Source organism: Serinus canaria, chromosome Z (genome assembly GCF_022539315.1).
Source record: "Serinus canaria isolate serCan28SL12 chromosome Z, serCan2020, whole genome shotgun sequence".
NCBI classification, from domain to species: Eukaryota; Metazoa; Chordata; class Aves; order Passeriformes; family Fringillidae; genus Serinus; species Serinus canaria.
The window spans coordinates 37,637,066-37,659,564 of NC_066343.1; the positions used below are offsets into that span (position 1 = coordinate 37,637,066).

General features: G+C 39.1%; 2 protein-coding genes across 5 annotated transcripts in view; one reads left to right on the forward strand and one right to left on the reverse strand.

Moving 5' to 3' along the window:
• AOPEP (aminopeptidase O (putative)) overlaps positions 1-22,499 on the reverse strand; it is a 579,142-nt gene that overhangs the window by 281,375 nt on the left and 275,268 nt on the right. The window lies entirely within an intron of this gene.
• Positions 22,317-22,499, forward strand: part of FANCC (FA complementation group C) — an 80,658-nt gene continuing 80,475 nt past the window's right edge. For 2 of the 4 annotated variants that reach the window (XM_030237375.2, XM_030237376.2), the window contains exon 1: positions 22,322-22,376. The gene's annotated coding sequence lies outside the window, so the exon portion shown is untranslated. Of the gene's footprint in view, positions 22,377-22,499 lie in introns of all 4 variants that reach the window. The other 2 variants (XM_030237377.2, XM_050986951.1) reach the window with 2 other exon arrangements.

Consider the following 22,499-nt stretch of genomic DNA (forward strand, 5'->3'; position numbering starts at 1 on the left):
CACACCACGGCCTAATGAAACCTGCTGGGGAGCAAGGCCGTAAACCACAAAAGCTGGGAAATGGGGAGATTGGAAGCTGGACGTTGGAAACTGTTTCTTAGGCCCTGGAAGGGCCCTGCCTCGGTTGAAGAAGGGCTAGACTTCACTTATGGGTGTGTGAATGAGGTGGATTTCCCCATCTGTTGAGTGGGGAAAGACAATTGAAATATTTGAAAAGTGATTTATGGCAGAAACAAGAGACACTGGGAGGGTGCTCTGGAAGAGGGAGAGCTCCACCACTTGATTTAGGAGACCCAAAATGATATTATAAATTTATTTCACCACCGAGGTAAAACTGATTTTACTGCTCCAGGCTGAGTCAAAGTTAGCACCTGTGGATTTTTTCATCTGAAGTTTGTCTTGGGGAAAAGATTTGTAGGAAGGCATGTCTGTCTAGGCTTTTGAAAGAGAGGAGAAGAGAAAGATATTTAACAAGAATTACTTGGCAACTAAGAAGAACTCAAAGGAGCAACACTATCATGCTTTTTTTTTCCCAGATTTTGTAACTTCGATGAAGGGAAATCTTTGCTCTTTATCTGGTGACAGATATCGTGTCTCATCTGGGAGACAAGGGGTTGCACCTCTATGGTCTGTCAGATCTTAGCAGGGTATGAAAATGGGGAGCTTCCTTGAGGAGAGCCTGCCATCACAGAGTGCTGCTCCTGCACTGAGCTAGCTTTGCTGACCGTGTATATATGACTCTAAGTCACAAACACAGGTGACCAATGGCCCTTGAGATGTCTAAATTGAAACTAATAATCTAGAGGTTAAAATGCCAATTGACCATTTCCTAGTTACCAAACATATGAACCATCTACAATTGGAGTTCACCTGTGAGACAAACAGGTTATTGCTTCTCATTAAAGAACCAGATATTTTTTCAGCTATTAAAACTAATAAGATAAAATATTTGAGCACCTTATTTCAGCATAATCTTTAATGGTTTGGTGTACAGTGAAAAGTGTGATCCTGGTTATGCTGTTCATACCCTTCCTTAAATTCACAGTACATAACTTGTACACTATGGGTCATCCCTGGGGAGGTGTCCTCTGCTGTTGTTGAGGTACAGAGATTTCTGACTGGGGATGCTTCAGCTCATTCTTGAACTAGTTGCATGTAGCTCAGAATCAAGTAGAAAAATACAGTTTTTTTTCCTTTAGACTGTAATTGTAACTGAGTCAATGGTGCTCTGGTACTTCATGAGGGGATTCACATACTTCAGGAGCCTTTTGAAACTTCATCTGAAGCAGAAAGTTGCACACCGAGAAACCACAAGCAGCTGATTTTGTTTGTGAAAGGGACCTGTCACACTCATCTGAGATGTGCAGAAGAGCTATGCTAGGATAGCCTTGTGAACCATAAACCTAGGCCTCCAGGTCACTGCCATTATAACCAGTCTTTCTCTTATTATTGTAATATTTTATAATTGTGTTCTGGTTTTGCCCTTCTATATTAATTTATCACCTTTTAATTTTTTCCTCTGTTTAAATCTTAGAAAACTTTATAAGTCAAGGAAATTACTGCACCATTGCCTCTGTGGAACCACATCTATGTAGGGCAATATTTGAGTGCAGTTCCTTTCAATTTAAATATTATTTTACTCACAACTGCAACACTTCTTCCTTTCTTTGGCCTCCCTCTTCCTTGCTTTCCCCCTTGTACATCCTAACAGGTATGTCAGTCAGCATGGCATACAGAATGGCTCATGGTTAGCTAGTGAATGGAGCTCTGCCCACACATACCTAAGATGCAGTCTGAATTTTTTCAAAAAGCCAATGAAAAGAGCTAGTGCAGAAATACAAGATCTCTTGTGCATCACTATGATTACAGTTTTGATTTGGGGCTGGGCAGGCCTGAGGAATCTCAAAAAATAAATCTCTGTGTAGAGACTTCAGAGTGTATCCCCTGAGAAATAATTACCTGTACTTCTGTTTTGTTTACTTTTTGTTTTGTGTATGTTTCACAAATTATTTTATGATTCAGGTCTTGCATTAGTCTAATGGAGAGTTTACATTTTTGAAAGCCATTATTATTGGACATGCTTAGATGAAAAATTAATGATAGAGAAAGCCCAAGATTCTCTTAACAAAAAGTGACATGGGCTCTGATCCTTTGAATAGTAGTCCTTTGTTTCACAATCATGGCAAATAACTAGGTCTGTTCAAACTGGAAAAATTAATTCAGAAATCGGATATGAGTGCTGTAATGATAAAAATATATACAAGAAAGTTTGAGTTTTGCTGCTAATGAGACCTGTTTCAGCTTGGCAACATGGAACTTGGAGGTTCTGCATGCAGTAGTACACACAGACACAGTGGTGCTGGATTTTTTGCCTTGGTAGATGCAGGGTGAAGGGATGCTGAAACACAGAGAAGCAAATAGCCTTGTGAGCTGTACAGCAGAAAATAAAGGAAGCAGCAGAAATAGAAACAGAGAGAACTACACCTGAGCCCATGTAGGAGGACTCACAAAAATTTCTTTAAAAGGTGCATTTGAAGTTTGTGTAAAATGACGAGGGGTGTCACTCTGATGGACAAGGGAGGTTTGGCTGTGCCTGCATGCTGAGCATAAGAGCCCAGTGTTCCTACTCAGAGGTGAGGTGATAACTTGCTTTGGGGGATATTTTTTTATAATGTTGATGCTGGCTTTTTGAGTGTTTTTGCAATGTGTGTGTGTCTATGTGTGTGAGTGTGTATGATGGGAAACACGCGAGTGTGTAGTAAGAACTGTGGTTTCAGTGTATGGAATTTGCTACTGGCAAGTTATTTTGGCATTGAGTCCAAGATAAATACCAGTTAGGCTTATGTTTTTGCATGTGCTTTTTTGTCCTGAAATGTATTAAAAGTCTTCCAAAATGCAGGCAGTTTTACCTTGGATTTCACATTTCCCGTGGGGCTGACATTCCCAGTGCATATTGCTTCATTTTCTGATTCTGCTTTAATTTTTGTTGTTTAGCAAAAGGGAACCATAGAAGAAGAGACTCCAGACAAGTGTTTGTCTTTGGTCTGGGGGCTGACTTCCTTGACTTTCCATGAAGTTCTGTTCGACACACCATGGGAGTCTCTAGACCTTCTTTCCACACTCCTGTTGTTCTGATTTATTTCTTTGGACTACAAATAGGATTAAGCAGAATGGGAGGGTACTGACTTAACTGGAAGTGGCCTTGTTAGCTTCCTTAATGTACATGTGATACAAGAAACAGACTTTAATTGAAGACACTCCACTGTGTCATTTAAAGTTATTTTCTCTCAGAATACCTTTCCCTTTCAGGTCTTCTTTGCATGGATACTTGGAATAACACTTAATTTGTTCCCCACTGAAATTGTGTGTCAGACCCAGAAGTGGGCTGTGACCCAGCTGACGCTTTTTTCCAGTTCCAGAGAACACACATGCCCTTAATAAGCACCATATTATTTCTCACATGCCATCTGACAGACTAAGTATGTGAAAAAGCAAAGGCTCTGGAAACTCCCATGAAGAAGCACTGCAGTAGGACTGCTCAGGAAGCCATCGCTTATGGGTCAGCTGGGAATCTGGTTGTTATGCTGGCATTTCCTGGGGTTTTGTGGCTTTTCTGTGGGAATTTGCGATATGTGCATCTTGGTGGGTGTTTTTCAATACTGAACTCTGGTTATAGAATTATAGAATCGTTACGGTTGGAAAAGATTAAAGCAGGTTAAACCAGTAACCCAGCACTACCATGTTTACCACCATGTCCTAAAGTGCCACATCTACATGCCTTTCAAACACTGCCAGGAGTGGTGATGCCACTACTAATACACGATCTTATCCCAATGCCTGACTGCCCTGTCAATGAAGAAATTTTTCCTAATAACCAACCGAACCCTGGAGCAACTTGAGGCATTTTTCTCTTGTCCTGTCTTCTGTTACCTGGGAGAGCAGATCCCCCTACTTTGCTACAATCTTTCAGGTAGTTCGAAGAGAGTGGTGAGGTCTCCCCTTGCCTTCCTTTACTCCAGGCTAAAAAAAACCCAGCTCTCTTAGCTGCAAACCATGGGACCTATGTTCTGGACCCTTCACCAGCTCCGTTGCCTTTCTCTAGAAAGACTATCCAGCACCTCAATGTCTTTTTGAATCGAGGGGCCCAAAACTGAACACAGAATTTGAGCTGTGGCCTCACCAGTGCTGAGTACAGAGGGACAATCACTGCCCCGGTCCTGCTGGCCACACTATTGACAGACAGGCCAGGATGCCATTGGCCTTCTTGGCTACCTGGGCACAGCTGCTCATGTTCAGCACCCCCAGGTCCTTTTTCTGGGGTAGCTTTCCAGCTGCTCTTCCCCCAGCCCGGCAACCCCCTTCACGGGGTTGTTGTGGCCAAAGGGCAGGACCCAGCACTTCTCCATGAATCACCATTGGCCTTGACCCATTGATCCAACTTGTCTAGATCCCTCTGCAGAGCCTTCCTACCTACTTGCAGATCAACACTCCCAGCCAGCTTGGTGTCCTCTCAGAATTGACTGGGGGCACGTGATCTCCTCTTCCAAATAAGTGATAAGGATGTTAAATAGGATTTGGACCAACACAGAGCCTTGGGGAGCCCCACTAACAACTGGACATCAGCTGGATTTAATTCCAGTAACCACAAATATTTGGGCTCAGCCATCTGAATCCAGCAAAGGATACACTCACTTGGGCCATGATTGACCAGCTGTCCCAGGAGAATGCTGTGGGAATGGAGTCAAAAGCTTTATTAAAGTCCATGTAGACAACATCCACAGACTTTCCCTCTTCCATTAAGTTGGTCACCTGCTCACAGAAGGCGATCAGATTGATCAAGCAGGACCTGCCTTTCACAAACCCACACTGGCTGGGTCTGATCCCTGAATTATCTTGCATGTATTTTGCCTTATAATGGTGCTCAGGATGACCTGCTCCAGGACAGTCCCCAAGGTCAGGCTAACAGGTCTGTGGTTCCCTGGATTCTTCTTCTGACCCTTATGGATGGTAAATGGGTCATATTTGCTAACTTCCAGTGAACTAGATCCATTTACCAGTCAGGACTGCTGGTAAATGATGAAAAGTGGCTCTCTGAGAACTTCCACCAGGGTTCTCAGAACCCTCAGGTAGACCCCACTCAGCCCCATAGCGTGCATCCAAGAGGCATTTCAGGTTATTGATAATTTCCTCCTGGATTGTGAGGGATTATTCTGCTCCTGGTTTCCGTCTTTCAGGGCCCGAGTGCCCTGAGGACAACTGTTCTTGCTGATAAAGTCTGAGTCAAAAAAGGCACTCAGTACATCTTTTGATGTTCCTAGAAGAGTACCTCAGCCTCTTTTCCTCATCTTTTGTCACTGTGTTTCCCTCTGCATCCAGTTAAGAATGGACATTCTCTCTAGATCTGCTCTTGTTGCTGATATATTTGCAGAAGCATTTTTTATTTTCTTTTATGGGATAGACAGATTAGAAACTCACTGGATTTGGCCCTTTTAATTTCTTCACTGCATAATTTCACAACATCCTTCTTGTTCTCCTGAGTTCTCTGTTCCTTTTTCCAAAGGTCATAAACTCTCCTCTTTTCCCTGACTTCCTGCCAAAGCTCTATGTTCAGCCAACCTGGTCTTCCCTGGCTGCTTGTCTTTCAGCATGTGGGAACACTTCTGTGTTCCTGTGCTTTTCCTTTTTAAGCATGTACAGCCTTCTTGGACTCCTTTGCCCTTCAGTACTGCTGCCCAAAGGAGTCTTTCAACCTAAACCTCTGTCCTCCAGAAGTACCAAGCACCAGTTCTCCTGTCCCCCCTTCTTATATCTCTGAGAACCAAAAACTCCATAATTTCATGATCATTGTTCCCAAGTTGGCCTCTAGTGATCACATCACCCACCAGACCCTCTCTATGTGCAAACAGCAGGTCCAGGAGCTGCCATCCTTAATTGGATCACACTCCAGCTGTGTCAGAAAGTTCTCGGTCAACACCTCTAGGAACCTCCTAGACTGAGGCATTGTTTGAAGGCAAGACCTTCACTGGGTAAGGCACTTGCAGTTCACAGAACTGAGAGAAGTAGTCTTGTTGGCAAACTTGGGTTATTGTCTCTTACAAATGTGCTTCAGTTGACATTTCATCCACTTTGCTATGATTTTTTAAAACATTTTAAATTACACAAGAAAACCCTCAAATATAAGAGAGGCTAGTGCTGTTTTTTGTTGGAACCCAGGGCACAGGGAACGTTTCTCTGCCTGTCCTGAGAAGTCCTGATCCCCAGAAGAACACTCTTTTAACCTCGGTCCATGGAGAAAGCTTCCAAGACTTCGGGATGAATTGGAATCTATGAGTGTTTGAAATAGACAGTAGTGTAGTTTATCACAGGGTGAAAAACTTAAGAGTTTTGGGGTTTCAGTATGGAGGTAGAAGACAAGATGGAGGATTTTGGGCATTGTGTGATCTCCTTCTTATTCTTCATCTACTCCATTTTCTGCAGTGTTGGTAGCACAGAGTGATTGGTTAGAAAGAACCACAATACAGATATTGTGTGGAGAGAAAAATAATTAGTTATTGGTAGAAAGACAGAAATAAAATATGTTCTAAGAGTTCATTGTCTGAAGTAGTTTTAAAAGACCTTGAACCTGTGTGTCTTGTGACTTTTGGTGCCTTCTCTTTGTACGCTAAGTCGGGTATGTAGACAGTGTGCTGAACTTTTGATAACAGCAAAAATAAATAACCTGAAGACCAAAAAAACCAAAAGTCCTGCTTGTCTCTCAATCCTGGCACAGAAATTTTTAGGGGTCTCCCCATCAGGGGGTCCACAGAGGGATTTCCACAGTTCAAGATCCTTTTCTTCTAAAATTTTGCTACAACAAAATCAACAACAGGGAAGAATGCATTGTATTTTTTTTCTGTTTTGCCTACAAGTAGATTTTGTTTTCAAGATCAAATCTGTAATTTTTAGTGGTTTTGTTTAAATAAAAATTATGTTAAAGGCAAATAGGGTTTTGCGATTGGCTGTATATAGAGCATAACCTTACTAAGAATATACAGACAATAGATATTATTTAACTTCAGAAATTCTGCTTGCAAATTCATAGATACACATCTATCAAAGAACCTTTCTTATCAAGATAGCATCTCAAATATTTGTTTCTATAAAGTTTTGACAGCAAAGCACTGTTTAAAAACAAGCAGGAAAGAGCAACAATAAAAAAGACTGACATTGCATAACTGAAGCAAGTGAAAAGGGTCCTACAAGTCCCTTCTGTCCCCGTGGCCCTCTTCAGTATAATACAATTTTATTTAGGCACCAAAAGAGGTTACTAAATTTTCAGGAGCACTGAGAGCTCAGCTATGGTTTCTCTGTTGGATGGATGCTAGCCCCTTTGTTTCATCCTACAGAGGTAGGAAAGAACTATCAAAGCTTTTTCCTCTTTTATTTCTTGCTATACTTTGTTCCAAAGCAAGTGGGTTCTGGAAACATTCACCATTGTAAATCATGGCTTAAATTCGATACTTGGTTATCTGTTTAATTACTGCTTTGTTTTCAGATTTGCACCCAGTGCTGCATTGTCAGGAGAACAGAGGGTCCTGTATTGTCACTTGAAAATATACGAAAATTATAATGGATAGTGTAATCTACAGTAAAATGACAGTAGTAAATTGTCAGGGAAATACCGATAATAAAGATTCAAAACTAAAAGTGGCTACACATTCTATTTATTGTGTTCCATGAATATTTTCCCATTCTTTTACGATTATACCTTACACTAACTGATAAAATCTAAGCCTTTCATCCACCACAGATGCTCCATATTCCAGCAGGCCTTTGATCCAATATGATTGTCTTAAATGGCACTACAGGATCAGAGCTTTTTTGCCAGAGCTTTTTGAGCTGTGGTATATTTCATAAGGGTGCCGTTTTATTAAGAGCTCTTCTGCTACTGTAATGGAAAACATAGATTTGTAATCTGTCCCTTACAGGATATTAAACAAAAATGATGCCATTATTATTGGAGTACTTACCTCGTTGCTTTCAGAGATTAACTTGTTATCATTACATTTTTCTAAATGGCTTATTTCTTCTTTAATACAAATGGATTTTGAGTGGCCCTGAAGTAGAAAATTAATAAGAGACAAATTGTGTAATCCTTTAGGCTAATTAAGAATGTGTGACTCTAAGATCATACAATTAAACTTGATTTAAATTCTCTCCTGTATCTTTATCAGGGTTTAAATTCCCTTGTGCACTTCCATGGAAGGAAAGTTCCATGCTTAATAACTCAGAAGGAGGCATTGAAGAAGGATTATTCTTTAACTAGTTGAGATGAGATGAGCTGAAGTGAATGTGGAAATATGATACACAGAATTTACTGTGCATGCATAAATGCAAAGAATTTAGATCATGTAGTCTGGCCAGGTATCTACTTTGTGATCTTCATATGTGTCTCAAAACATGCTGCTGAAAACAGACGTTCACTGGGTCAGCAGAAACACAGCCATGATACTGGTCTTCTTCAGAAGACCCTCTGATAAAGATGGCATGTCTAGGTACATGACCATTTAAGCAGTTTTTCATAGCTGGGAGTGATGTAGGGCACTCCAAGGCATACAAAATTTGAAACTGCATGTTGTTTGCAACTGGCTGAAAGAAGACATTGCCTCTGTGAAATGTGCAACTTTGTATGCTGCTGTGTAGAATACTTTATATACATTCAAGAAATTTATGCAAAAGCATCTTTGTAGGTTGTCTCTAATATCTTTACAGTACATGAGATCAAATGGAGAGGAAAACTCCAGGAATAAATAAAAGGATACCTGCAATCCTATTAAAGAGAATGCATTGCTTTCCCCATGAAATGCTGCCTCAAGAAGTGTATACTACCTTCAATAAATCATCTTTCTAAAGAATAAAATGCTTTCAAACAGTTATTCTGGGAATTATCATTAGTAGTTCTGACATAGCAGTAAAACATTGTAACTTTGGGTATAGATTAGTTTAATTGTTCGTGGAATCTGAACACTATCACGTGAACATCTACTGTGTCAATTGGCTTGACTTCAGACTTGTTTACAGAATTAAGTGGATCTTGCTTACTTGGATCTGTGACTTCTGAATGTTGTAGCAGTGGCTGTATCTCTTTTATTTAAACTATAGAAATTTGTGGTTGTTTCTGGTTCCCAGTGTCCTGTTTTGGACCTCCACACTGCTTATATACGTTCATCCACATTTTTCACTTGGATATATACTTGCATTTGCTCCAGTATCCCCCTTCTTTTCACATAAGAAAACAGAGACACTTGAGTTAAGTCCTCTAAACAGGTGTCAGATAATGTAGAAAAAATAAATGATAAAGTGAACTCCAAGAAATTTTCCTTTTATTTTGATGCAACCCATTCTGTTCAAGAAAAATATCCTTTCTACCCAGATGAGTGATATCTAGCAATCCTCACAAGGAAAAAAGTCTGTTAATATGAAGAAGAGCTAATTCATGGAAAAACCCAATGGGAAAAAAAAAAATTCAAAGTTTTGGGGGGCTTTTTATTTTTTTCCAAGTACTTTTCCACAGAAAGACAAGCTGCGTTTTAACCTGGGGCAAATCTTTTGCCAGTATACCTCCTAAACATCTGATATGGATTTCAGGACTGAAGCTATCCATTTGGTGAGAAATTCTTGTTCAGGGTAACATGCAACATGTTGGACAATCAGATACTGCTAAATTCGGGTATACATCTGGGGTGCTGATAACTGTGTTTTGGAATAGTGGTTTTATTATTAATTGCCTGGTTGAAAGACTTAAACCATTTGGTGCTTGGACACATTGGAATCCTTTAAGTAAATAGTTTAGTCTTGGCATCCTTTCACTGTAACTGCTGCAACTTATCCAGTTAATGTTGAAGGGGTGGATGTTTCATCTCGAAGCACATTTAGAAGGACAAAATTTGGTTTTATACACACTGTCTCTTACACTAAAAGCACAGATTTTCAAACACTTTATAAAAGTCCATAATTCATGCCCAGCCACAGGCAGGATTTGCAACTATTTCAGCCTAAGTTGGGAAAAAATCTTTTTCTTTGTTGGAGAAACCCACATTTCTTAGACTGCCTTGAATTTGGGTTAGGAGTCTGACATCACAAACTGTGTTCAAATATTGCTATCAGAATTTGGTGACAGAGAAAGAAAAATTATATTTAAACAGGTAGTACAGTCATGTATTAAGCATACTCCTATATGAATAACAACATATTACAATAAATAGTTAAGCTATAATCCTGCAAATCTTTACTATGTGCTTAACTCTCAATGGTCTCTTAAGTTTGTAAAACTAAGCAGACATGTAACTATTTGCAGAATTTGTGCCTTAGGACTTTTCTGTATCTTATGAAGATCCATGAAGGTCAAGTCTGGGATATTTAGAAGCCTTGTTGAGGTGTTGAAATATTTTTGAAAGTAGAAGATACTCATTTGCCAGTGGAAATAATTAAAAAATAGGATGGAACACCTATCAGGATCTGTATGTGTATCCATGTGTACAGAAAGCAAGCAACTACAGGTGCACTTCAACAGAAAAGAAACAAGATTTTGTAGTGCAACAGGACATCAACAGGATTCCTGGAATCATCTTTTACTCTACAGCTCTGAGTACCTTAAGAAAACAATTAGTTTCACTGCTGCAATATAGTTTGCCTGGTAAAACTTTAGAAACTTCCCCATCCACTGATAGGAAACCAGCAGTGGCTGACAGGGATGAGCTGATACTTAGTTTTGTCTCATTAAAATGGTCAAATCCCAAAGCCCTGCCTCTTCCCTCTAAATGTAATCACCCAGGGAATTAAACTCTGGTGAAATAAAAGTCTGACATTTGACAAGATTAGAACTGGTTTTATGTACTGATAAAGGTCACAAACTTCAGGTAGTTCATTTCACTTCTGAGAAAAGTCAGTATGAGCTAAAACCTGCAAATATTAGAAAACTGGCAACATAAAAGGCTTTATCTGTACCTGGACTTGGTTGTATTATCACAGTACAAACACATTATAGGCAGTAAAAAGTGATGTTTTTTTACTAAACATACAGAATGTCTGGGGGTTTTTTCCCCAGCAGCAAAAGCAATTTTTCAAAAACAGTGTCTTTGCTGTGTTTTGTTTTTTAAAATCTGAATATTACAAAAATATAAACCCATGTACAGATGACTGCTTTAAAAGATACCCGACCTATCAGATATGTAAGTTTCAAGATTTATTTTTGTAGAGTTTAAATCAACCCCTGGTTTATTCCTAACTGTGCTCATCTCCACTTCTGAGCAGGAATAACTCCACTGAATGCTCCTATTACATTCCAAGAAATCAATTAAAAATGTATTTTCTTGACTTCATCTTTTGCTACTACACTGTCTCCCCAGAAGATGTTTTAAATTGAACTATTTATTATTTATACGTTCTTGTTAAAGACTGTAAAACTCTGCCTGTGTTAAATTTTCATTTTGGCCTGCTGAACAACTGGCATTCTGAATGATCCTTTCTTTGTGCAAACACACTAGATACTTAGGAGAAGATGAAGTCCTTATTTCCTGGGAAATAAATGCTCATATCTGAGACTCTGCTTCCTTGGTAGGCAAAAAGATGCTACATTTGCCAGCAGATGTGAAAGGCTAATCAGATAAACTGATATGAAATTTGCCAGAGTGCTACACTTCCATTTTTCATAATAAGGATAATTAAAACTGTATGACTGGAATGCTGATAGGTGACTCAAATAATTGACTGGTTAATGTTAAGAAGGTGTAAATTCTCCAGAAAATCCCTGTGCATATACCAGCTGAAAATGCAACACATGAAATAAATCCATCTGCCAACATTTGTTTTAACAGTAATACTGACCTTGGAGCAAGGTATTTCCGAAGGACTTTTAATGACCAGCTGGAGTTAATAGCCTCTGGCTGTACCTCAGGCTTTAAACTCAGCCTAGCAAGCCATTAATTCCTAGGAAATGCTCTGTTCCTTGGTTGTTACTGCCGAACAGCATGACAACCTAGACTGTAAATAGCTCTTAGCAGAGAAAATGAAATTCTTAAATGCGCATAGTGCCTTCCTTCAGAAAAGACTCCAAACTATTTACAAGGTGAAGGTTCTGAAAAAGAAGGTAAGCAGAAATTATGATATTGTTGGGAAAATAGTCTTTCATAATGGACAGGTCTAAGCAGATGCATATTCTCAGTATGTCTCTGAGAAATTAGACACCCTTAGGGCTGTGTCACCAGCTCACTGCTGGTGTTTCTGGCTGTAGGCTAGGGAAGTATCAGCATTACCCTCTTCTTCCGCTGGCTATCGGCCAATGCAGTCCAAGTTTTGTGGGCATTTATAAGTCTTCTGGGGAAATAAATTGAACGTCTGCAAATGTCTGTCACCAGAGAACCAGAACAGCAAGGAAGCAAAGAGTAAGTTGCTTGTGATTAAGTCTTTTTGTGTATGTACAATGTCTAATACATCTAAGGCAATAGAGCCTTATCTGCAATGATTGCTTGCTGCAGGTGAGGAAAATGTGATTACTGAAAAGGATGAGCCAAAAAAATTCATCTTTGATTGCTGCCATGTCTTCAAAAACATCTGCAATGACATCAGTAAGTATGACATTAGAAGTATGAAGAGTCAGACACAGTTACTGATAAACCAGAGGAATCACCTCTCTGGAAGCCAGATTTTTTAGCTTTCTCTGTAACACTAGCATGGTCAGAGTGGTGTATTCAGGCCATTTCCCATTCAAGCAAAAGCATTAGTGAGGTGCCAAGGAATATAGTCCTGATGCTGAGAAACTGTAAGCTCATGTTTAACAGCATGCACATCAGTTGCACTTGCCAAGTACTCTGCCTAGCCTTAAGCACAAAATCTAAGACTTTATCAGGCCATTAGAAAAGGCTGTGCAGAAGGCTTTGCTAGGTATGCAGCTATACTACACAGAAACACAGAGCTTCTAGAGCCTGAAATTTATTCATAACAACCCACTATTAAACCTGTCTGTTTCAAATTTGTGCATGAGAGGAGACTGATACTACAGATTTGTAACAGTGCTAAATATAATATGATAATACCTTTTGTCACACTTTGGTTAAGGGATTTTATAATGTGGATATGAATAAAAACCAGTGATAAGCATAAAACTACTAGAGAAATCAACCTCAAAAGCCAAAGGAAAAAAAACAACAGTGGTCTTCTGATAAAGAATATTTTGCAGCATTGATCTTTTTACCTTATCATCATTTGTAACTGGCCTACTATGAGTTTTGTAGGTCTAACATGGATACAAGTTCTCTGAACAAGCACTAATACATTTTATTATAATTTTAAATAGAGTGCTGCTGAAGCTAGCAAAATGACAGAGATCTGTTTTTCATTTGTTGCAGTCTTTCTGAAAAGACCTCTTGTGCTTTCTACCTGTTGTTTCTTAATTAGGCTCTCTTTATCCCATGACAAGTAGGTATCATGCTATTATGCAGACATAGATCATACATGTTTTCAGTTCTCATTCATGCACTGACACAACTCAGAGCAGCACTAAATCATGTCCATTTCTGATTCCTCTTAATAGTACAGAGCAGCAATAACTGAACAAAGTGCCTGGCAAAGTATGAATCATTAGGATGTCAGCAGCACAAGAGCAGCTCTGACAAAAGATGCACAAGGTCTTGCTGATGGAGTTTTTGCTCCACCCTCCTTACATCTTGAGAAAAAAAATCTGGATAAGGTCAAGCTCCCTGTTTTCTCATCCTTTTGGCCATCTGTTCCTATGTACAGCATGGCTCTCACCCTGTGGCACAAAGAAAACTTTTTGAGAAGTCGTAAGTAATGCCACAGCCCCCACATAGACTTTGAATATTGTGGACACTGGAAACACTGAAAATAGGTAATGTCTCCCTAACTAATTTAGTTACTTGTTTTACATGTTGCATTTCACATGCTGTAATGTATGGCTACATATGATCACATTTAGAACATTTCACTGCTGTATCTCACTTCACAGAATCACAGAATAAGCTGAGTTGGAAGGGACCCACAAGGATCACTGAGTCCAAATCCTGGCCCTACACAGCACCCTCCCCAAGTCACACCATGTGCCTGAGAACACTGTCCTAATGCTCTAGAACTCTGCCAGGCTGGTGCTGTGACCACTGCCCTGGGAATCATGTTCTAGTGCCCAATCACCCTCTGGGGGAAGAACCTTTCTCTAATGTCCAACCTAAACATCCCCTGGCAGATCTTCAGGCCATTCCCTGGGGTTCTGTCACTGGGGACCACAGAGAAGAGATCAGTGTCTGTCCCTTCACTTCCCCTCTTGAGGAAGTTGTAACTGCAGTAAGGCATGTGTTCAGTCTCCTCTTCATGCTGAACAGACCAAGTGATCTCAGCCACCCATTCCAATTCCCCCAAAGGCCCTTCACCATCCTTATGGCCCTCCTCTGGATGCTCTCTAACAGCTTAATGTCTTTTCTATATTGCAGTGTACAAAACCAGTAAATACACTAAGGAACCACACAGAAGGCTTTTTGCATACTAGGTACTTGCCCAGTGTCACTTAAAGTTTCCTTCTCAGTTACTAAAGTTACTGATGCTTTAATTTTTTTTCTTTACATTATGACCTTATAGTATCTAGTTCGTCCTTGGATAAGGCAAGGATTAATGACTTCCTAGAAATTAAAAACCCAAATAATAAAGATTCAGAGCAACTAGGCTTCTTTAGTCCTATCATTTGAGTGTATTGCTTTGATTTATAATAATTATTATATTTGCTTTTTAAATCATATTTCTTAGTCCCCATTTCTACAACATTTTACAATGCCAGTATCACGTTGCTCATTTACTAGATGGAGAAAAACAGCCACTTGGAGTAAGGGAAATCAGTTACATATCATGTTTGATATCATATTATTTCATGACAAAAACTGTTTTGTGAGATGTCAGATATTTCTTTATGTACTATGAAATGAAAGAAATATGTAAAGGTAAGGAAATACATAGTTAAATCTCAGCTTTGAGCTAAAGCTCTTAAGCAAACTTCAGGGCACACCTCTGAGAGATAACATGGAAAACAAGGAATGTGACATTGCGCATACAAGAGAAACAGGGGGATGCAACTGTTTCCAAAATTAATAAAATCTTTTATGGAGCAACAAACTCTGTGCCTTAAGTTTAGGATTGCATGAACTGCCTTATGAGGTTTGTGCTCCTACTTTTTGATTTTTAATACATTAAGATTCATTTTATAGGCGACAATAACTTGGCATTGAGATATTCAGATTTTGATTAATACAACACAATTTTAAAAATGTCTTTATTTGTAGTTTACAGGTACATAATCTCAGTCTTTTCATCAACACAATATTTATTTTGCTATTTCATTTTGCATGATGCATTTGTGTATATTCCTTTCATTTACAGAGGTATTTGAAAAAATGTTTTCCAATCAGGTTTTACGTGATCTGTACAAAGTTGTATAAAGCTCTTTTGAACAGTATGAATTATATTAATGCTAGTGATTATCAGTTGTGAATAAGATTCGGTGTATTAGATTATAGATCATTTAAAGGTGACCCAGTGTAAATATTCAGTTAATGAGGCAAGAAATTAAAGGAACAAAGGAACACTGTATTAATGATGGAGAGAATGATGGAAAACAAATTGGTATTTCATTGGAGATGTCACAAGGAAGGGATTAAATCTGAAGATAAACAAGGTTAAAGAAAGGTTAATACCAATAAAAGAAGAATGATTGCTAAAATAACTGAAAGGAGATTTATGAAAGAGTGCATTCCACCGACTTGCAAATATGAGTACTGCAGGCAAAGGAGTGTGGATGACAAACTGTTTAAAGAAGGAGTGAAGGCAATGGAATACTAGAGTTACACCTCCTTTGGGAGGTCAGAGAAGCCTGATATTGCAGTGTCTAAGAGGCTAAACGAAGGAATGAGAAATACAAGGTTTTCAGTAATATATAGAAACTGTGGGGGGAAAGCTGGTGATCCACATACTGCTGTTCTTATTTTCTGTCATAGAGCTGTTTCAGCTACTTTTTGATTAACACTGGAATGATTCTACAGACTTTTCTGTATATTTTGGTAGCTACTTTAGGCAAGTTACTCAATAGCGGAGATCCTTTCTACTATGAAGGTATCCCAGCTGAGGGATTTATCTTTTTTTTCTGTGAGGCAGTGGTCTGTAATACTGAAAACATGTAATTTGTGAAAGCTTAAAGGCTACAGTTGTAGACTGACCTATGTTGTTGTGAACAAATGATCATATACAATATTCAGCAAATACAGAAAAATGCAGACCATAAAGATGAGTATTTCAAACTGGTTAGCTAACAATGCCTGAATGAGATTGGTTTAAAAACATAAAGAAGTATCTTCTCACTGTCTCTCCATTCAGCCCTCTTTTCCTATGTTCTGTGGCTTTTTTTTTTTTTTTTTTAATAGCTAAGTCATCACTAGGAATACTATGATGGAAATCTATGTATTGAGTGAATATTGGTAATTTCTTTACTTTCATCTGATGTATAACATTTTTGTTTACATGTGGGACTTGTTTGGTTTTGATGGAGACATAGGCTTGGCAAAGCTTATAGATGAAGAAGCAGTCTCTTGTTTCAAGCAAAACTATGTTAGTGTGGAAACTGTGCTTCCATTGTTAACAAAAGCATTTAATCCATATGATAAAAAGCAGTTATAGAGAAATTTATTTACTTAAAGGCTTTTCTTTCTGCCTTTTATTCTTACACTTGTCTTATATTCCATGGACAATGACTATCTTAATGCATTTTTAGTACATTCCTAGTACATTTTAGTAAATTTCTGTATTTAATGGAATTAGAACTTAAAAGCTGTTTTACTTGCAGTGTTTTACAGTGTTGTGGGCTTGTTTGAAATTCCAGTTTCAAGTAGTGACCAGATCTCTCATACTTTTAAACTTGAAGAAAAATGAATTTATTGAGATATACTTGCTTAATTTGAAAATATAATCTGTAATAATCAGGTTTGCAAAGGAAAAAGCTAAAGACTTTCACTGTGGATCTCTGAGTACACTGATTTACTTTATGATAGTAACTTTATTTTGTAAGATTTAATGCTTCATAACTGATAATTATTTTGAATAATAATGGAATTCATGAAAGACCAATTCTCAACAGGCAGTTTCCCGTATCTCCAACCCTCTGAAAATTGGTTCAAGCATGACCTTTATCACATTTTGCCAACTTTTTATTATGGCGTCTGCTTGCTGCCAGCAAAAACAGCATTTCTCCTTTTATCATCTTAAATTTTGGTTTAACCTCACAGGTTCTAGAATGTGTAAATACCTCTTTTAGTTAAGGAGAGTATTTATAAAAGCAGGCAGGAATATAGTCACACTCACGAAATTAAAATCCTCACTGGAGTATTTCATACTGCTAATAGCTATCAGTAAGAAAACAGGTCAAAGTTACTAACTTTCCATCCTGTAGCTCAGGTATTTCATGCTTCCTCTGTATATGTTACAGCAACTTTTTAGAATATCAATAGGGAATACCACAGAAGTTACTGAGCTCTCTGCTTCAATGTCCTGTGCATGATTCTGTGGAAGAAACTTTGGAAATGCTCTCCACTATTCAAGGGTTCAGCAGGACACAACAGGAGAAGGAAATCATGAAAGATTTTAATTTTTATTGTCTCAGTGTCTTAGGAATAATTGATGTAACTCATGCTTTCTTTGTATAGCACCTGCTGTGAGTGCAGACAGGATTATTTTCTACATGAAAATTTATAAACTATAGATAGAAACATAATCACCAACCTAAACACTTCAGCTTCTCTAATAACATTTTGGAAAGATACATAATAAGAAGAATTGTGAAAATCTTGACTGTGCCAAGATTAGCTAAGTGATTGATACATGGTACAATTTCCAAATTTTATCCTTGTGACAATGTTTTATACCAGTCTGAGAAATAAGAGGCTTGCCTTAACAGAAGGTAGGAGAACTCCCAGGAGAACTCTTCAGGTCTGGTTTAAAGAACATTTAACAGCACTGGTCAATTCAGGGCCAATTTTTTTTAATCCCTCAGAGGGTCCCCAGCTAAAGATTTAATGGTGTTTGCATCAAGAAGAAACCAAACAAATTCATCTATCACTTGAGATACAGAACACAGAAAATGTTCTTGTCCTGCTCAGGAGTAAGTAAACATCCCCAGGATGTCAAATCAACAAGAACTACATTCCAAATCAACAAAAAAAAAAAAAAGAAGGAGAGATAAAATTATTCCAGTGTGAACATAAAGACTGTGTGGCATGCACTGCTCACTAAGTTCACCAACAGGATTTGCAGATGCTGATGTCCCCAAGAAGCAACTCCCTTCTCCTTACTGAAGACAGTTTCCTTAATGGAAAAGCATAAGCAACCATGAAATTATACTGCAAATCAAATGGGAGATATGGGAGAAAATGAACACCTGGAATTCATGGAAGTCAACATGCCTAACTATTTGGCTAACAGCTGCCCAAAATACCGTATTTTAGTGGGTAAATTTTCAAATATATAATCAACATCTAGAAATTTTTGCCTATTCAGAAATCCCCTACTGTGGCTAGCAAAGTAAAATCTATTGGTGACTTGTTACACACTTGTGGTGTTCTCTGGGAATCTCTTGAATATGATTTATGCTTTGCTTGTTACTGTGGTGGTCACGCAGGTCCCATCCCATCTGTAAAGGACAACAATATGGCTGCAGCATTTACCTTATCTCCTTGTTACCTTTGTTATCTCTGTACCAACCATTTTGAGCTAGCCACAGATCTACATGAAGGTATATACTCAGCTAAGGGGTCTGGGGGCATTTTGCTTGGTACTTGTCTGTTGCTTAGAGCAGTATGTCCTCTGTATCTAATTGTTATGATGTGCATAAAATATATTTGGCAGTCACGTGCATTAAAAATTATACTTACCATGCACCTTTGTGTGCCTCATCTGCAGTTCATCCCAACAGTCTACCTCTCCCAACATTTTTCTAACATTCTAAAAAGCTTCAAACAGCTAGGACTTGTCCTTTTTTTTTTTTGTTTTCCCTCTCTTCCTGTTTCCCCCCTCAAACTTGTCAAATATATATTTCTTTCTCTACCCCTAACAGAGGACATTTTTTCCTACCAAATTAATACAGGCCAAAGGATCAAATGTAGACATTTTACTCTGAACCGAAGTATAGTATCTGCTGTGTCTCATCAAAGTGCGAGGCTTAATGAGGGGCTTTGGCAACATACCTTGGGGAAGAGGAGATTGCCAGGGTTCTCAGAGAACAGCCAGGAATTTTCTGGTATGTGGAATATTCTTTCTGAAATATTCAGGGATTGAAGTAATGTAATTTTTATTTGTAACAGTACTATTTCTGGTGACTTAATAATTTGTGTGTCAGAGATTTACTATTAGTAATTCTCTAAGGCAGCTGTATTGGTGCTATATGTAGTAGTATCTGTTGTTAAGGATCACGGCTAAAGAAATAGTCCCCATGACATTTTTTTTAGCCTCAAATGTTTTGCATTTATTAAAAGTGGGAGTGGAAAACTCCACACAGCCTGTCTGAAGTAACATAACATTTGCATTGGCATTCACGTGATTAGTACAACCTATTTCATTATTCGTATCATTGCCACTTATAATTTGACTATTTAAAATGAGAGTTTTTTGAAGATAATATTACCAAGTGTTCTTTCCACCTACTGGAGTTTATTAATATTAGTAATTTACTTTCATATTTGTTTTTTATTTGCTCTTATTTTTTATATATTTATCTATTATACCCTTTCCCATGACTTCCTTAAATGCTCTAGTTTGGCTTCTTTTTTAATTCCTGGGTTTATTTTTTACAGCTCCTAGTAAATTACAGTGATCGCTAGCAATATGTTCAGGTGAGCATGAGAACTTTTTGTGTGGTTGGCTTGTTGAGCAGCAACAAAATTGTGTAAGTTGATGGTGTATGCATCAAGCTGATTAACAAAGGCAGTTTTTTGCTACACTAACTATGGAACAGAAATACACTTTGGACAGCTCTGGAATATGTTCAATCAGGAACATGAAAAATGATGTTATCAAACTTCTTCCACTCACGCCTCTTCCAGGGTACCAGAACCATAAAAAGTGTCATGAATGAAACAACTAATAATGCTGACATTTAAGAAAGTGTTAACACAATTCATGGTAGAAAACAAATACAAATTCTTCCATGTTTTCACTTGACAAAAAAGAGGAGTGGAATGATTAAAAGAGTTGCATGAGTTTTGAACTGGACTCGCTGGGTGAATATGGGCATTACATACAAAGCTCCAAGTTGTGGTCTGCAAATGTGTTTGATGTATGGGAAACATTCCTGACAGTTTGTCTTGATGGGTTGCCTGATGATCAGTTGCTGTTTCCCAAAAAGAACTTTGAAATTTTCACAAACAAGCCTTTAATTCATCAGGTGATTCTGATTTGATAGGATGAAATGTAAAAAGTAATTTAAGTAATGCATGGGGATTTCACTACATGGGTAGGTTGAATTTGCTTTTGTACTGATAGGGATGTCTCATTTTATAGAAAATTGTAAGCAGTGGTGATCAAAAAAGAGGCAACCTCTAATAAAAAAAGAAAGAATGCAGGAATGAATGCAAGAATATGAAAGCTGAATGGGGAGTAAGGAGTTTGAGCATCAGCTGGTCTTATAAAATTGAGAAAAGAAAAATAGCACCTTTAACTTCAGCAGCCATGATTGCCATATGTTCAAGCAGATTTTAAATCTTGAATACAAGTCTAATACAAACTAGTCTATAATCCAGACTAATGATGTCATTGCAGTTTAATTTAAACTCCATATGAAAAGTAACAATTCAACCTAGGTTAAAGACAGAGAGTTTTTTGCCTTAGTAACTTTGTTCTTTGATTTTTTCTGTTTTGTTTTTCCATAGGTAGGAATGCAATGAGTGCTGTATTATCCAGTTTCTTCAAGGCGGATATAAGGACAAGGTGGTGTAAGACTACATGTTTGGAGGAAGATGATAGGAAACAGAGAATTCTGTGTGCTGATAGCTTCTCAAAAAGATAGATGGAAATATAGTAGCAATTTTCCACCAGCTCTGTTTTTCAAATAGTGAACATGGAGTTCAAACCAGGCAGGAGTGAAAGAACTACCAGTGTAAACAGGAGAAGGAGCTGAGTATATGAGCTGAAGAGGAAGAATGAGAGGAAGAATGGGAGGAAGAGAATTCAGTATGACTGTGTAAGTAGGCAAGGGAGTAATCAGCAAAAATGCACCAAGTAGTCAGGTTGTGGAGCATTGGCATTTTCAGCAGGACAGCTTTGAGGACTAGTGTCAGAGTACAGGTCTTGGTAGTTTTATTAGTAGTAGTTTTATAACAAACTGAGGGACAGCAGGGTTCACCCTGTCCATATTTCTCATTTTTGCATGAACATAAATTTCAGTAAATTGAATATTATTTACAGCTCTAAGTTTATTCAAAACAAAATTTCTTATTTATTCTGTGTCTGTACTCATACTGATAGCATTTTGTTCACAGGGATACAACGACCTTCTATGTTCAGAAAACTGAAAAGAAGCAAAAGTTTAACACTTAGTCTTAACAAAAGTGGTAAATATGAAGGGTTTATTCATTCATGGTGAAAGGACAAAGAGTGTGGGCAGGCACCTCGGCCTAGCCACTGCCCGCGTTCAGCGCACAGCAGCCAAGAAGACAACCCACACTGGGGCTGCCATGTCCCTGTCACTTTGGTTTCCCTGAGGAGCCACTCCTGAGCCGCACATGCAAGGTCAGACTGGCTTTGCCCGTGTCACAGGTTTTCAGTGGTTTTTTTTTTTCAGTGAGTTTTCAGTGCGCAGGCCGCCAAGGCGCCTCAGTTTTGCTCGGGGCCCACTGGGAGTGCACTGGCCCCCAAGATCGACAGGGCTTCTGCCACAGCTCTGCCTCATGATGTCCCATGCTTGAGTCGGGACGCCAAGCGTGTGTGGCTGCGGCAGGCTGAAACACCGATTTAGAATCAAAGAACCACGGAGTATCCTGAGTTGGAAGAATCCACAAGGACCATGGAACTCCAACTCCCGGCCCTGCGCAGGACATCCACAAGACACAGCATGTGCCTGAGGGTCTTGTCCAAGCCCTTCTTTAACTCAGACAGGCTTAGTACTGGGAGGCCTGTTCCAGCGCCAGCCACACTCTGCAACAAGAGCCTCCTCCCAAACCCCGGCCTAAGCCCGACGTGTGCTCCGCCCGCTGTCCCGGGTTACCAGAGGACAAGCGGCCCCGCCCCGCCCCCGCGCAGGCGCGGCCCTGGGCCCCGGGCAGCGCGCGCGAAAACTCCAATGGTGCGGCGCGGCGGGCGCGGTAAGCGGCGGCCGGGGAGGGGCTGGACGGAGCGGGCGCGGGGAGACCCGGCGGGACCTGCCCAGCCGCTGAAGGGTGCGGCGGCTTCTCGGCCGTCCTGCCCCCGCTGGCCGCGCCGCGGTG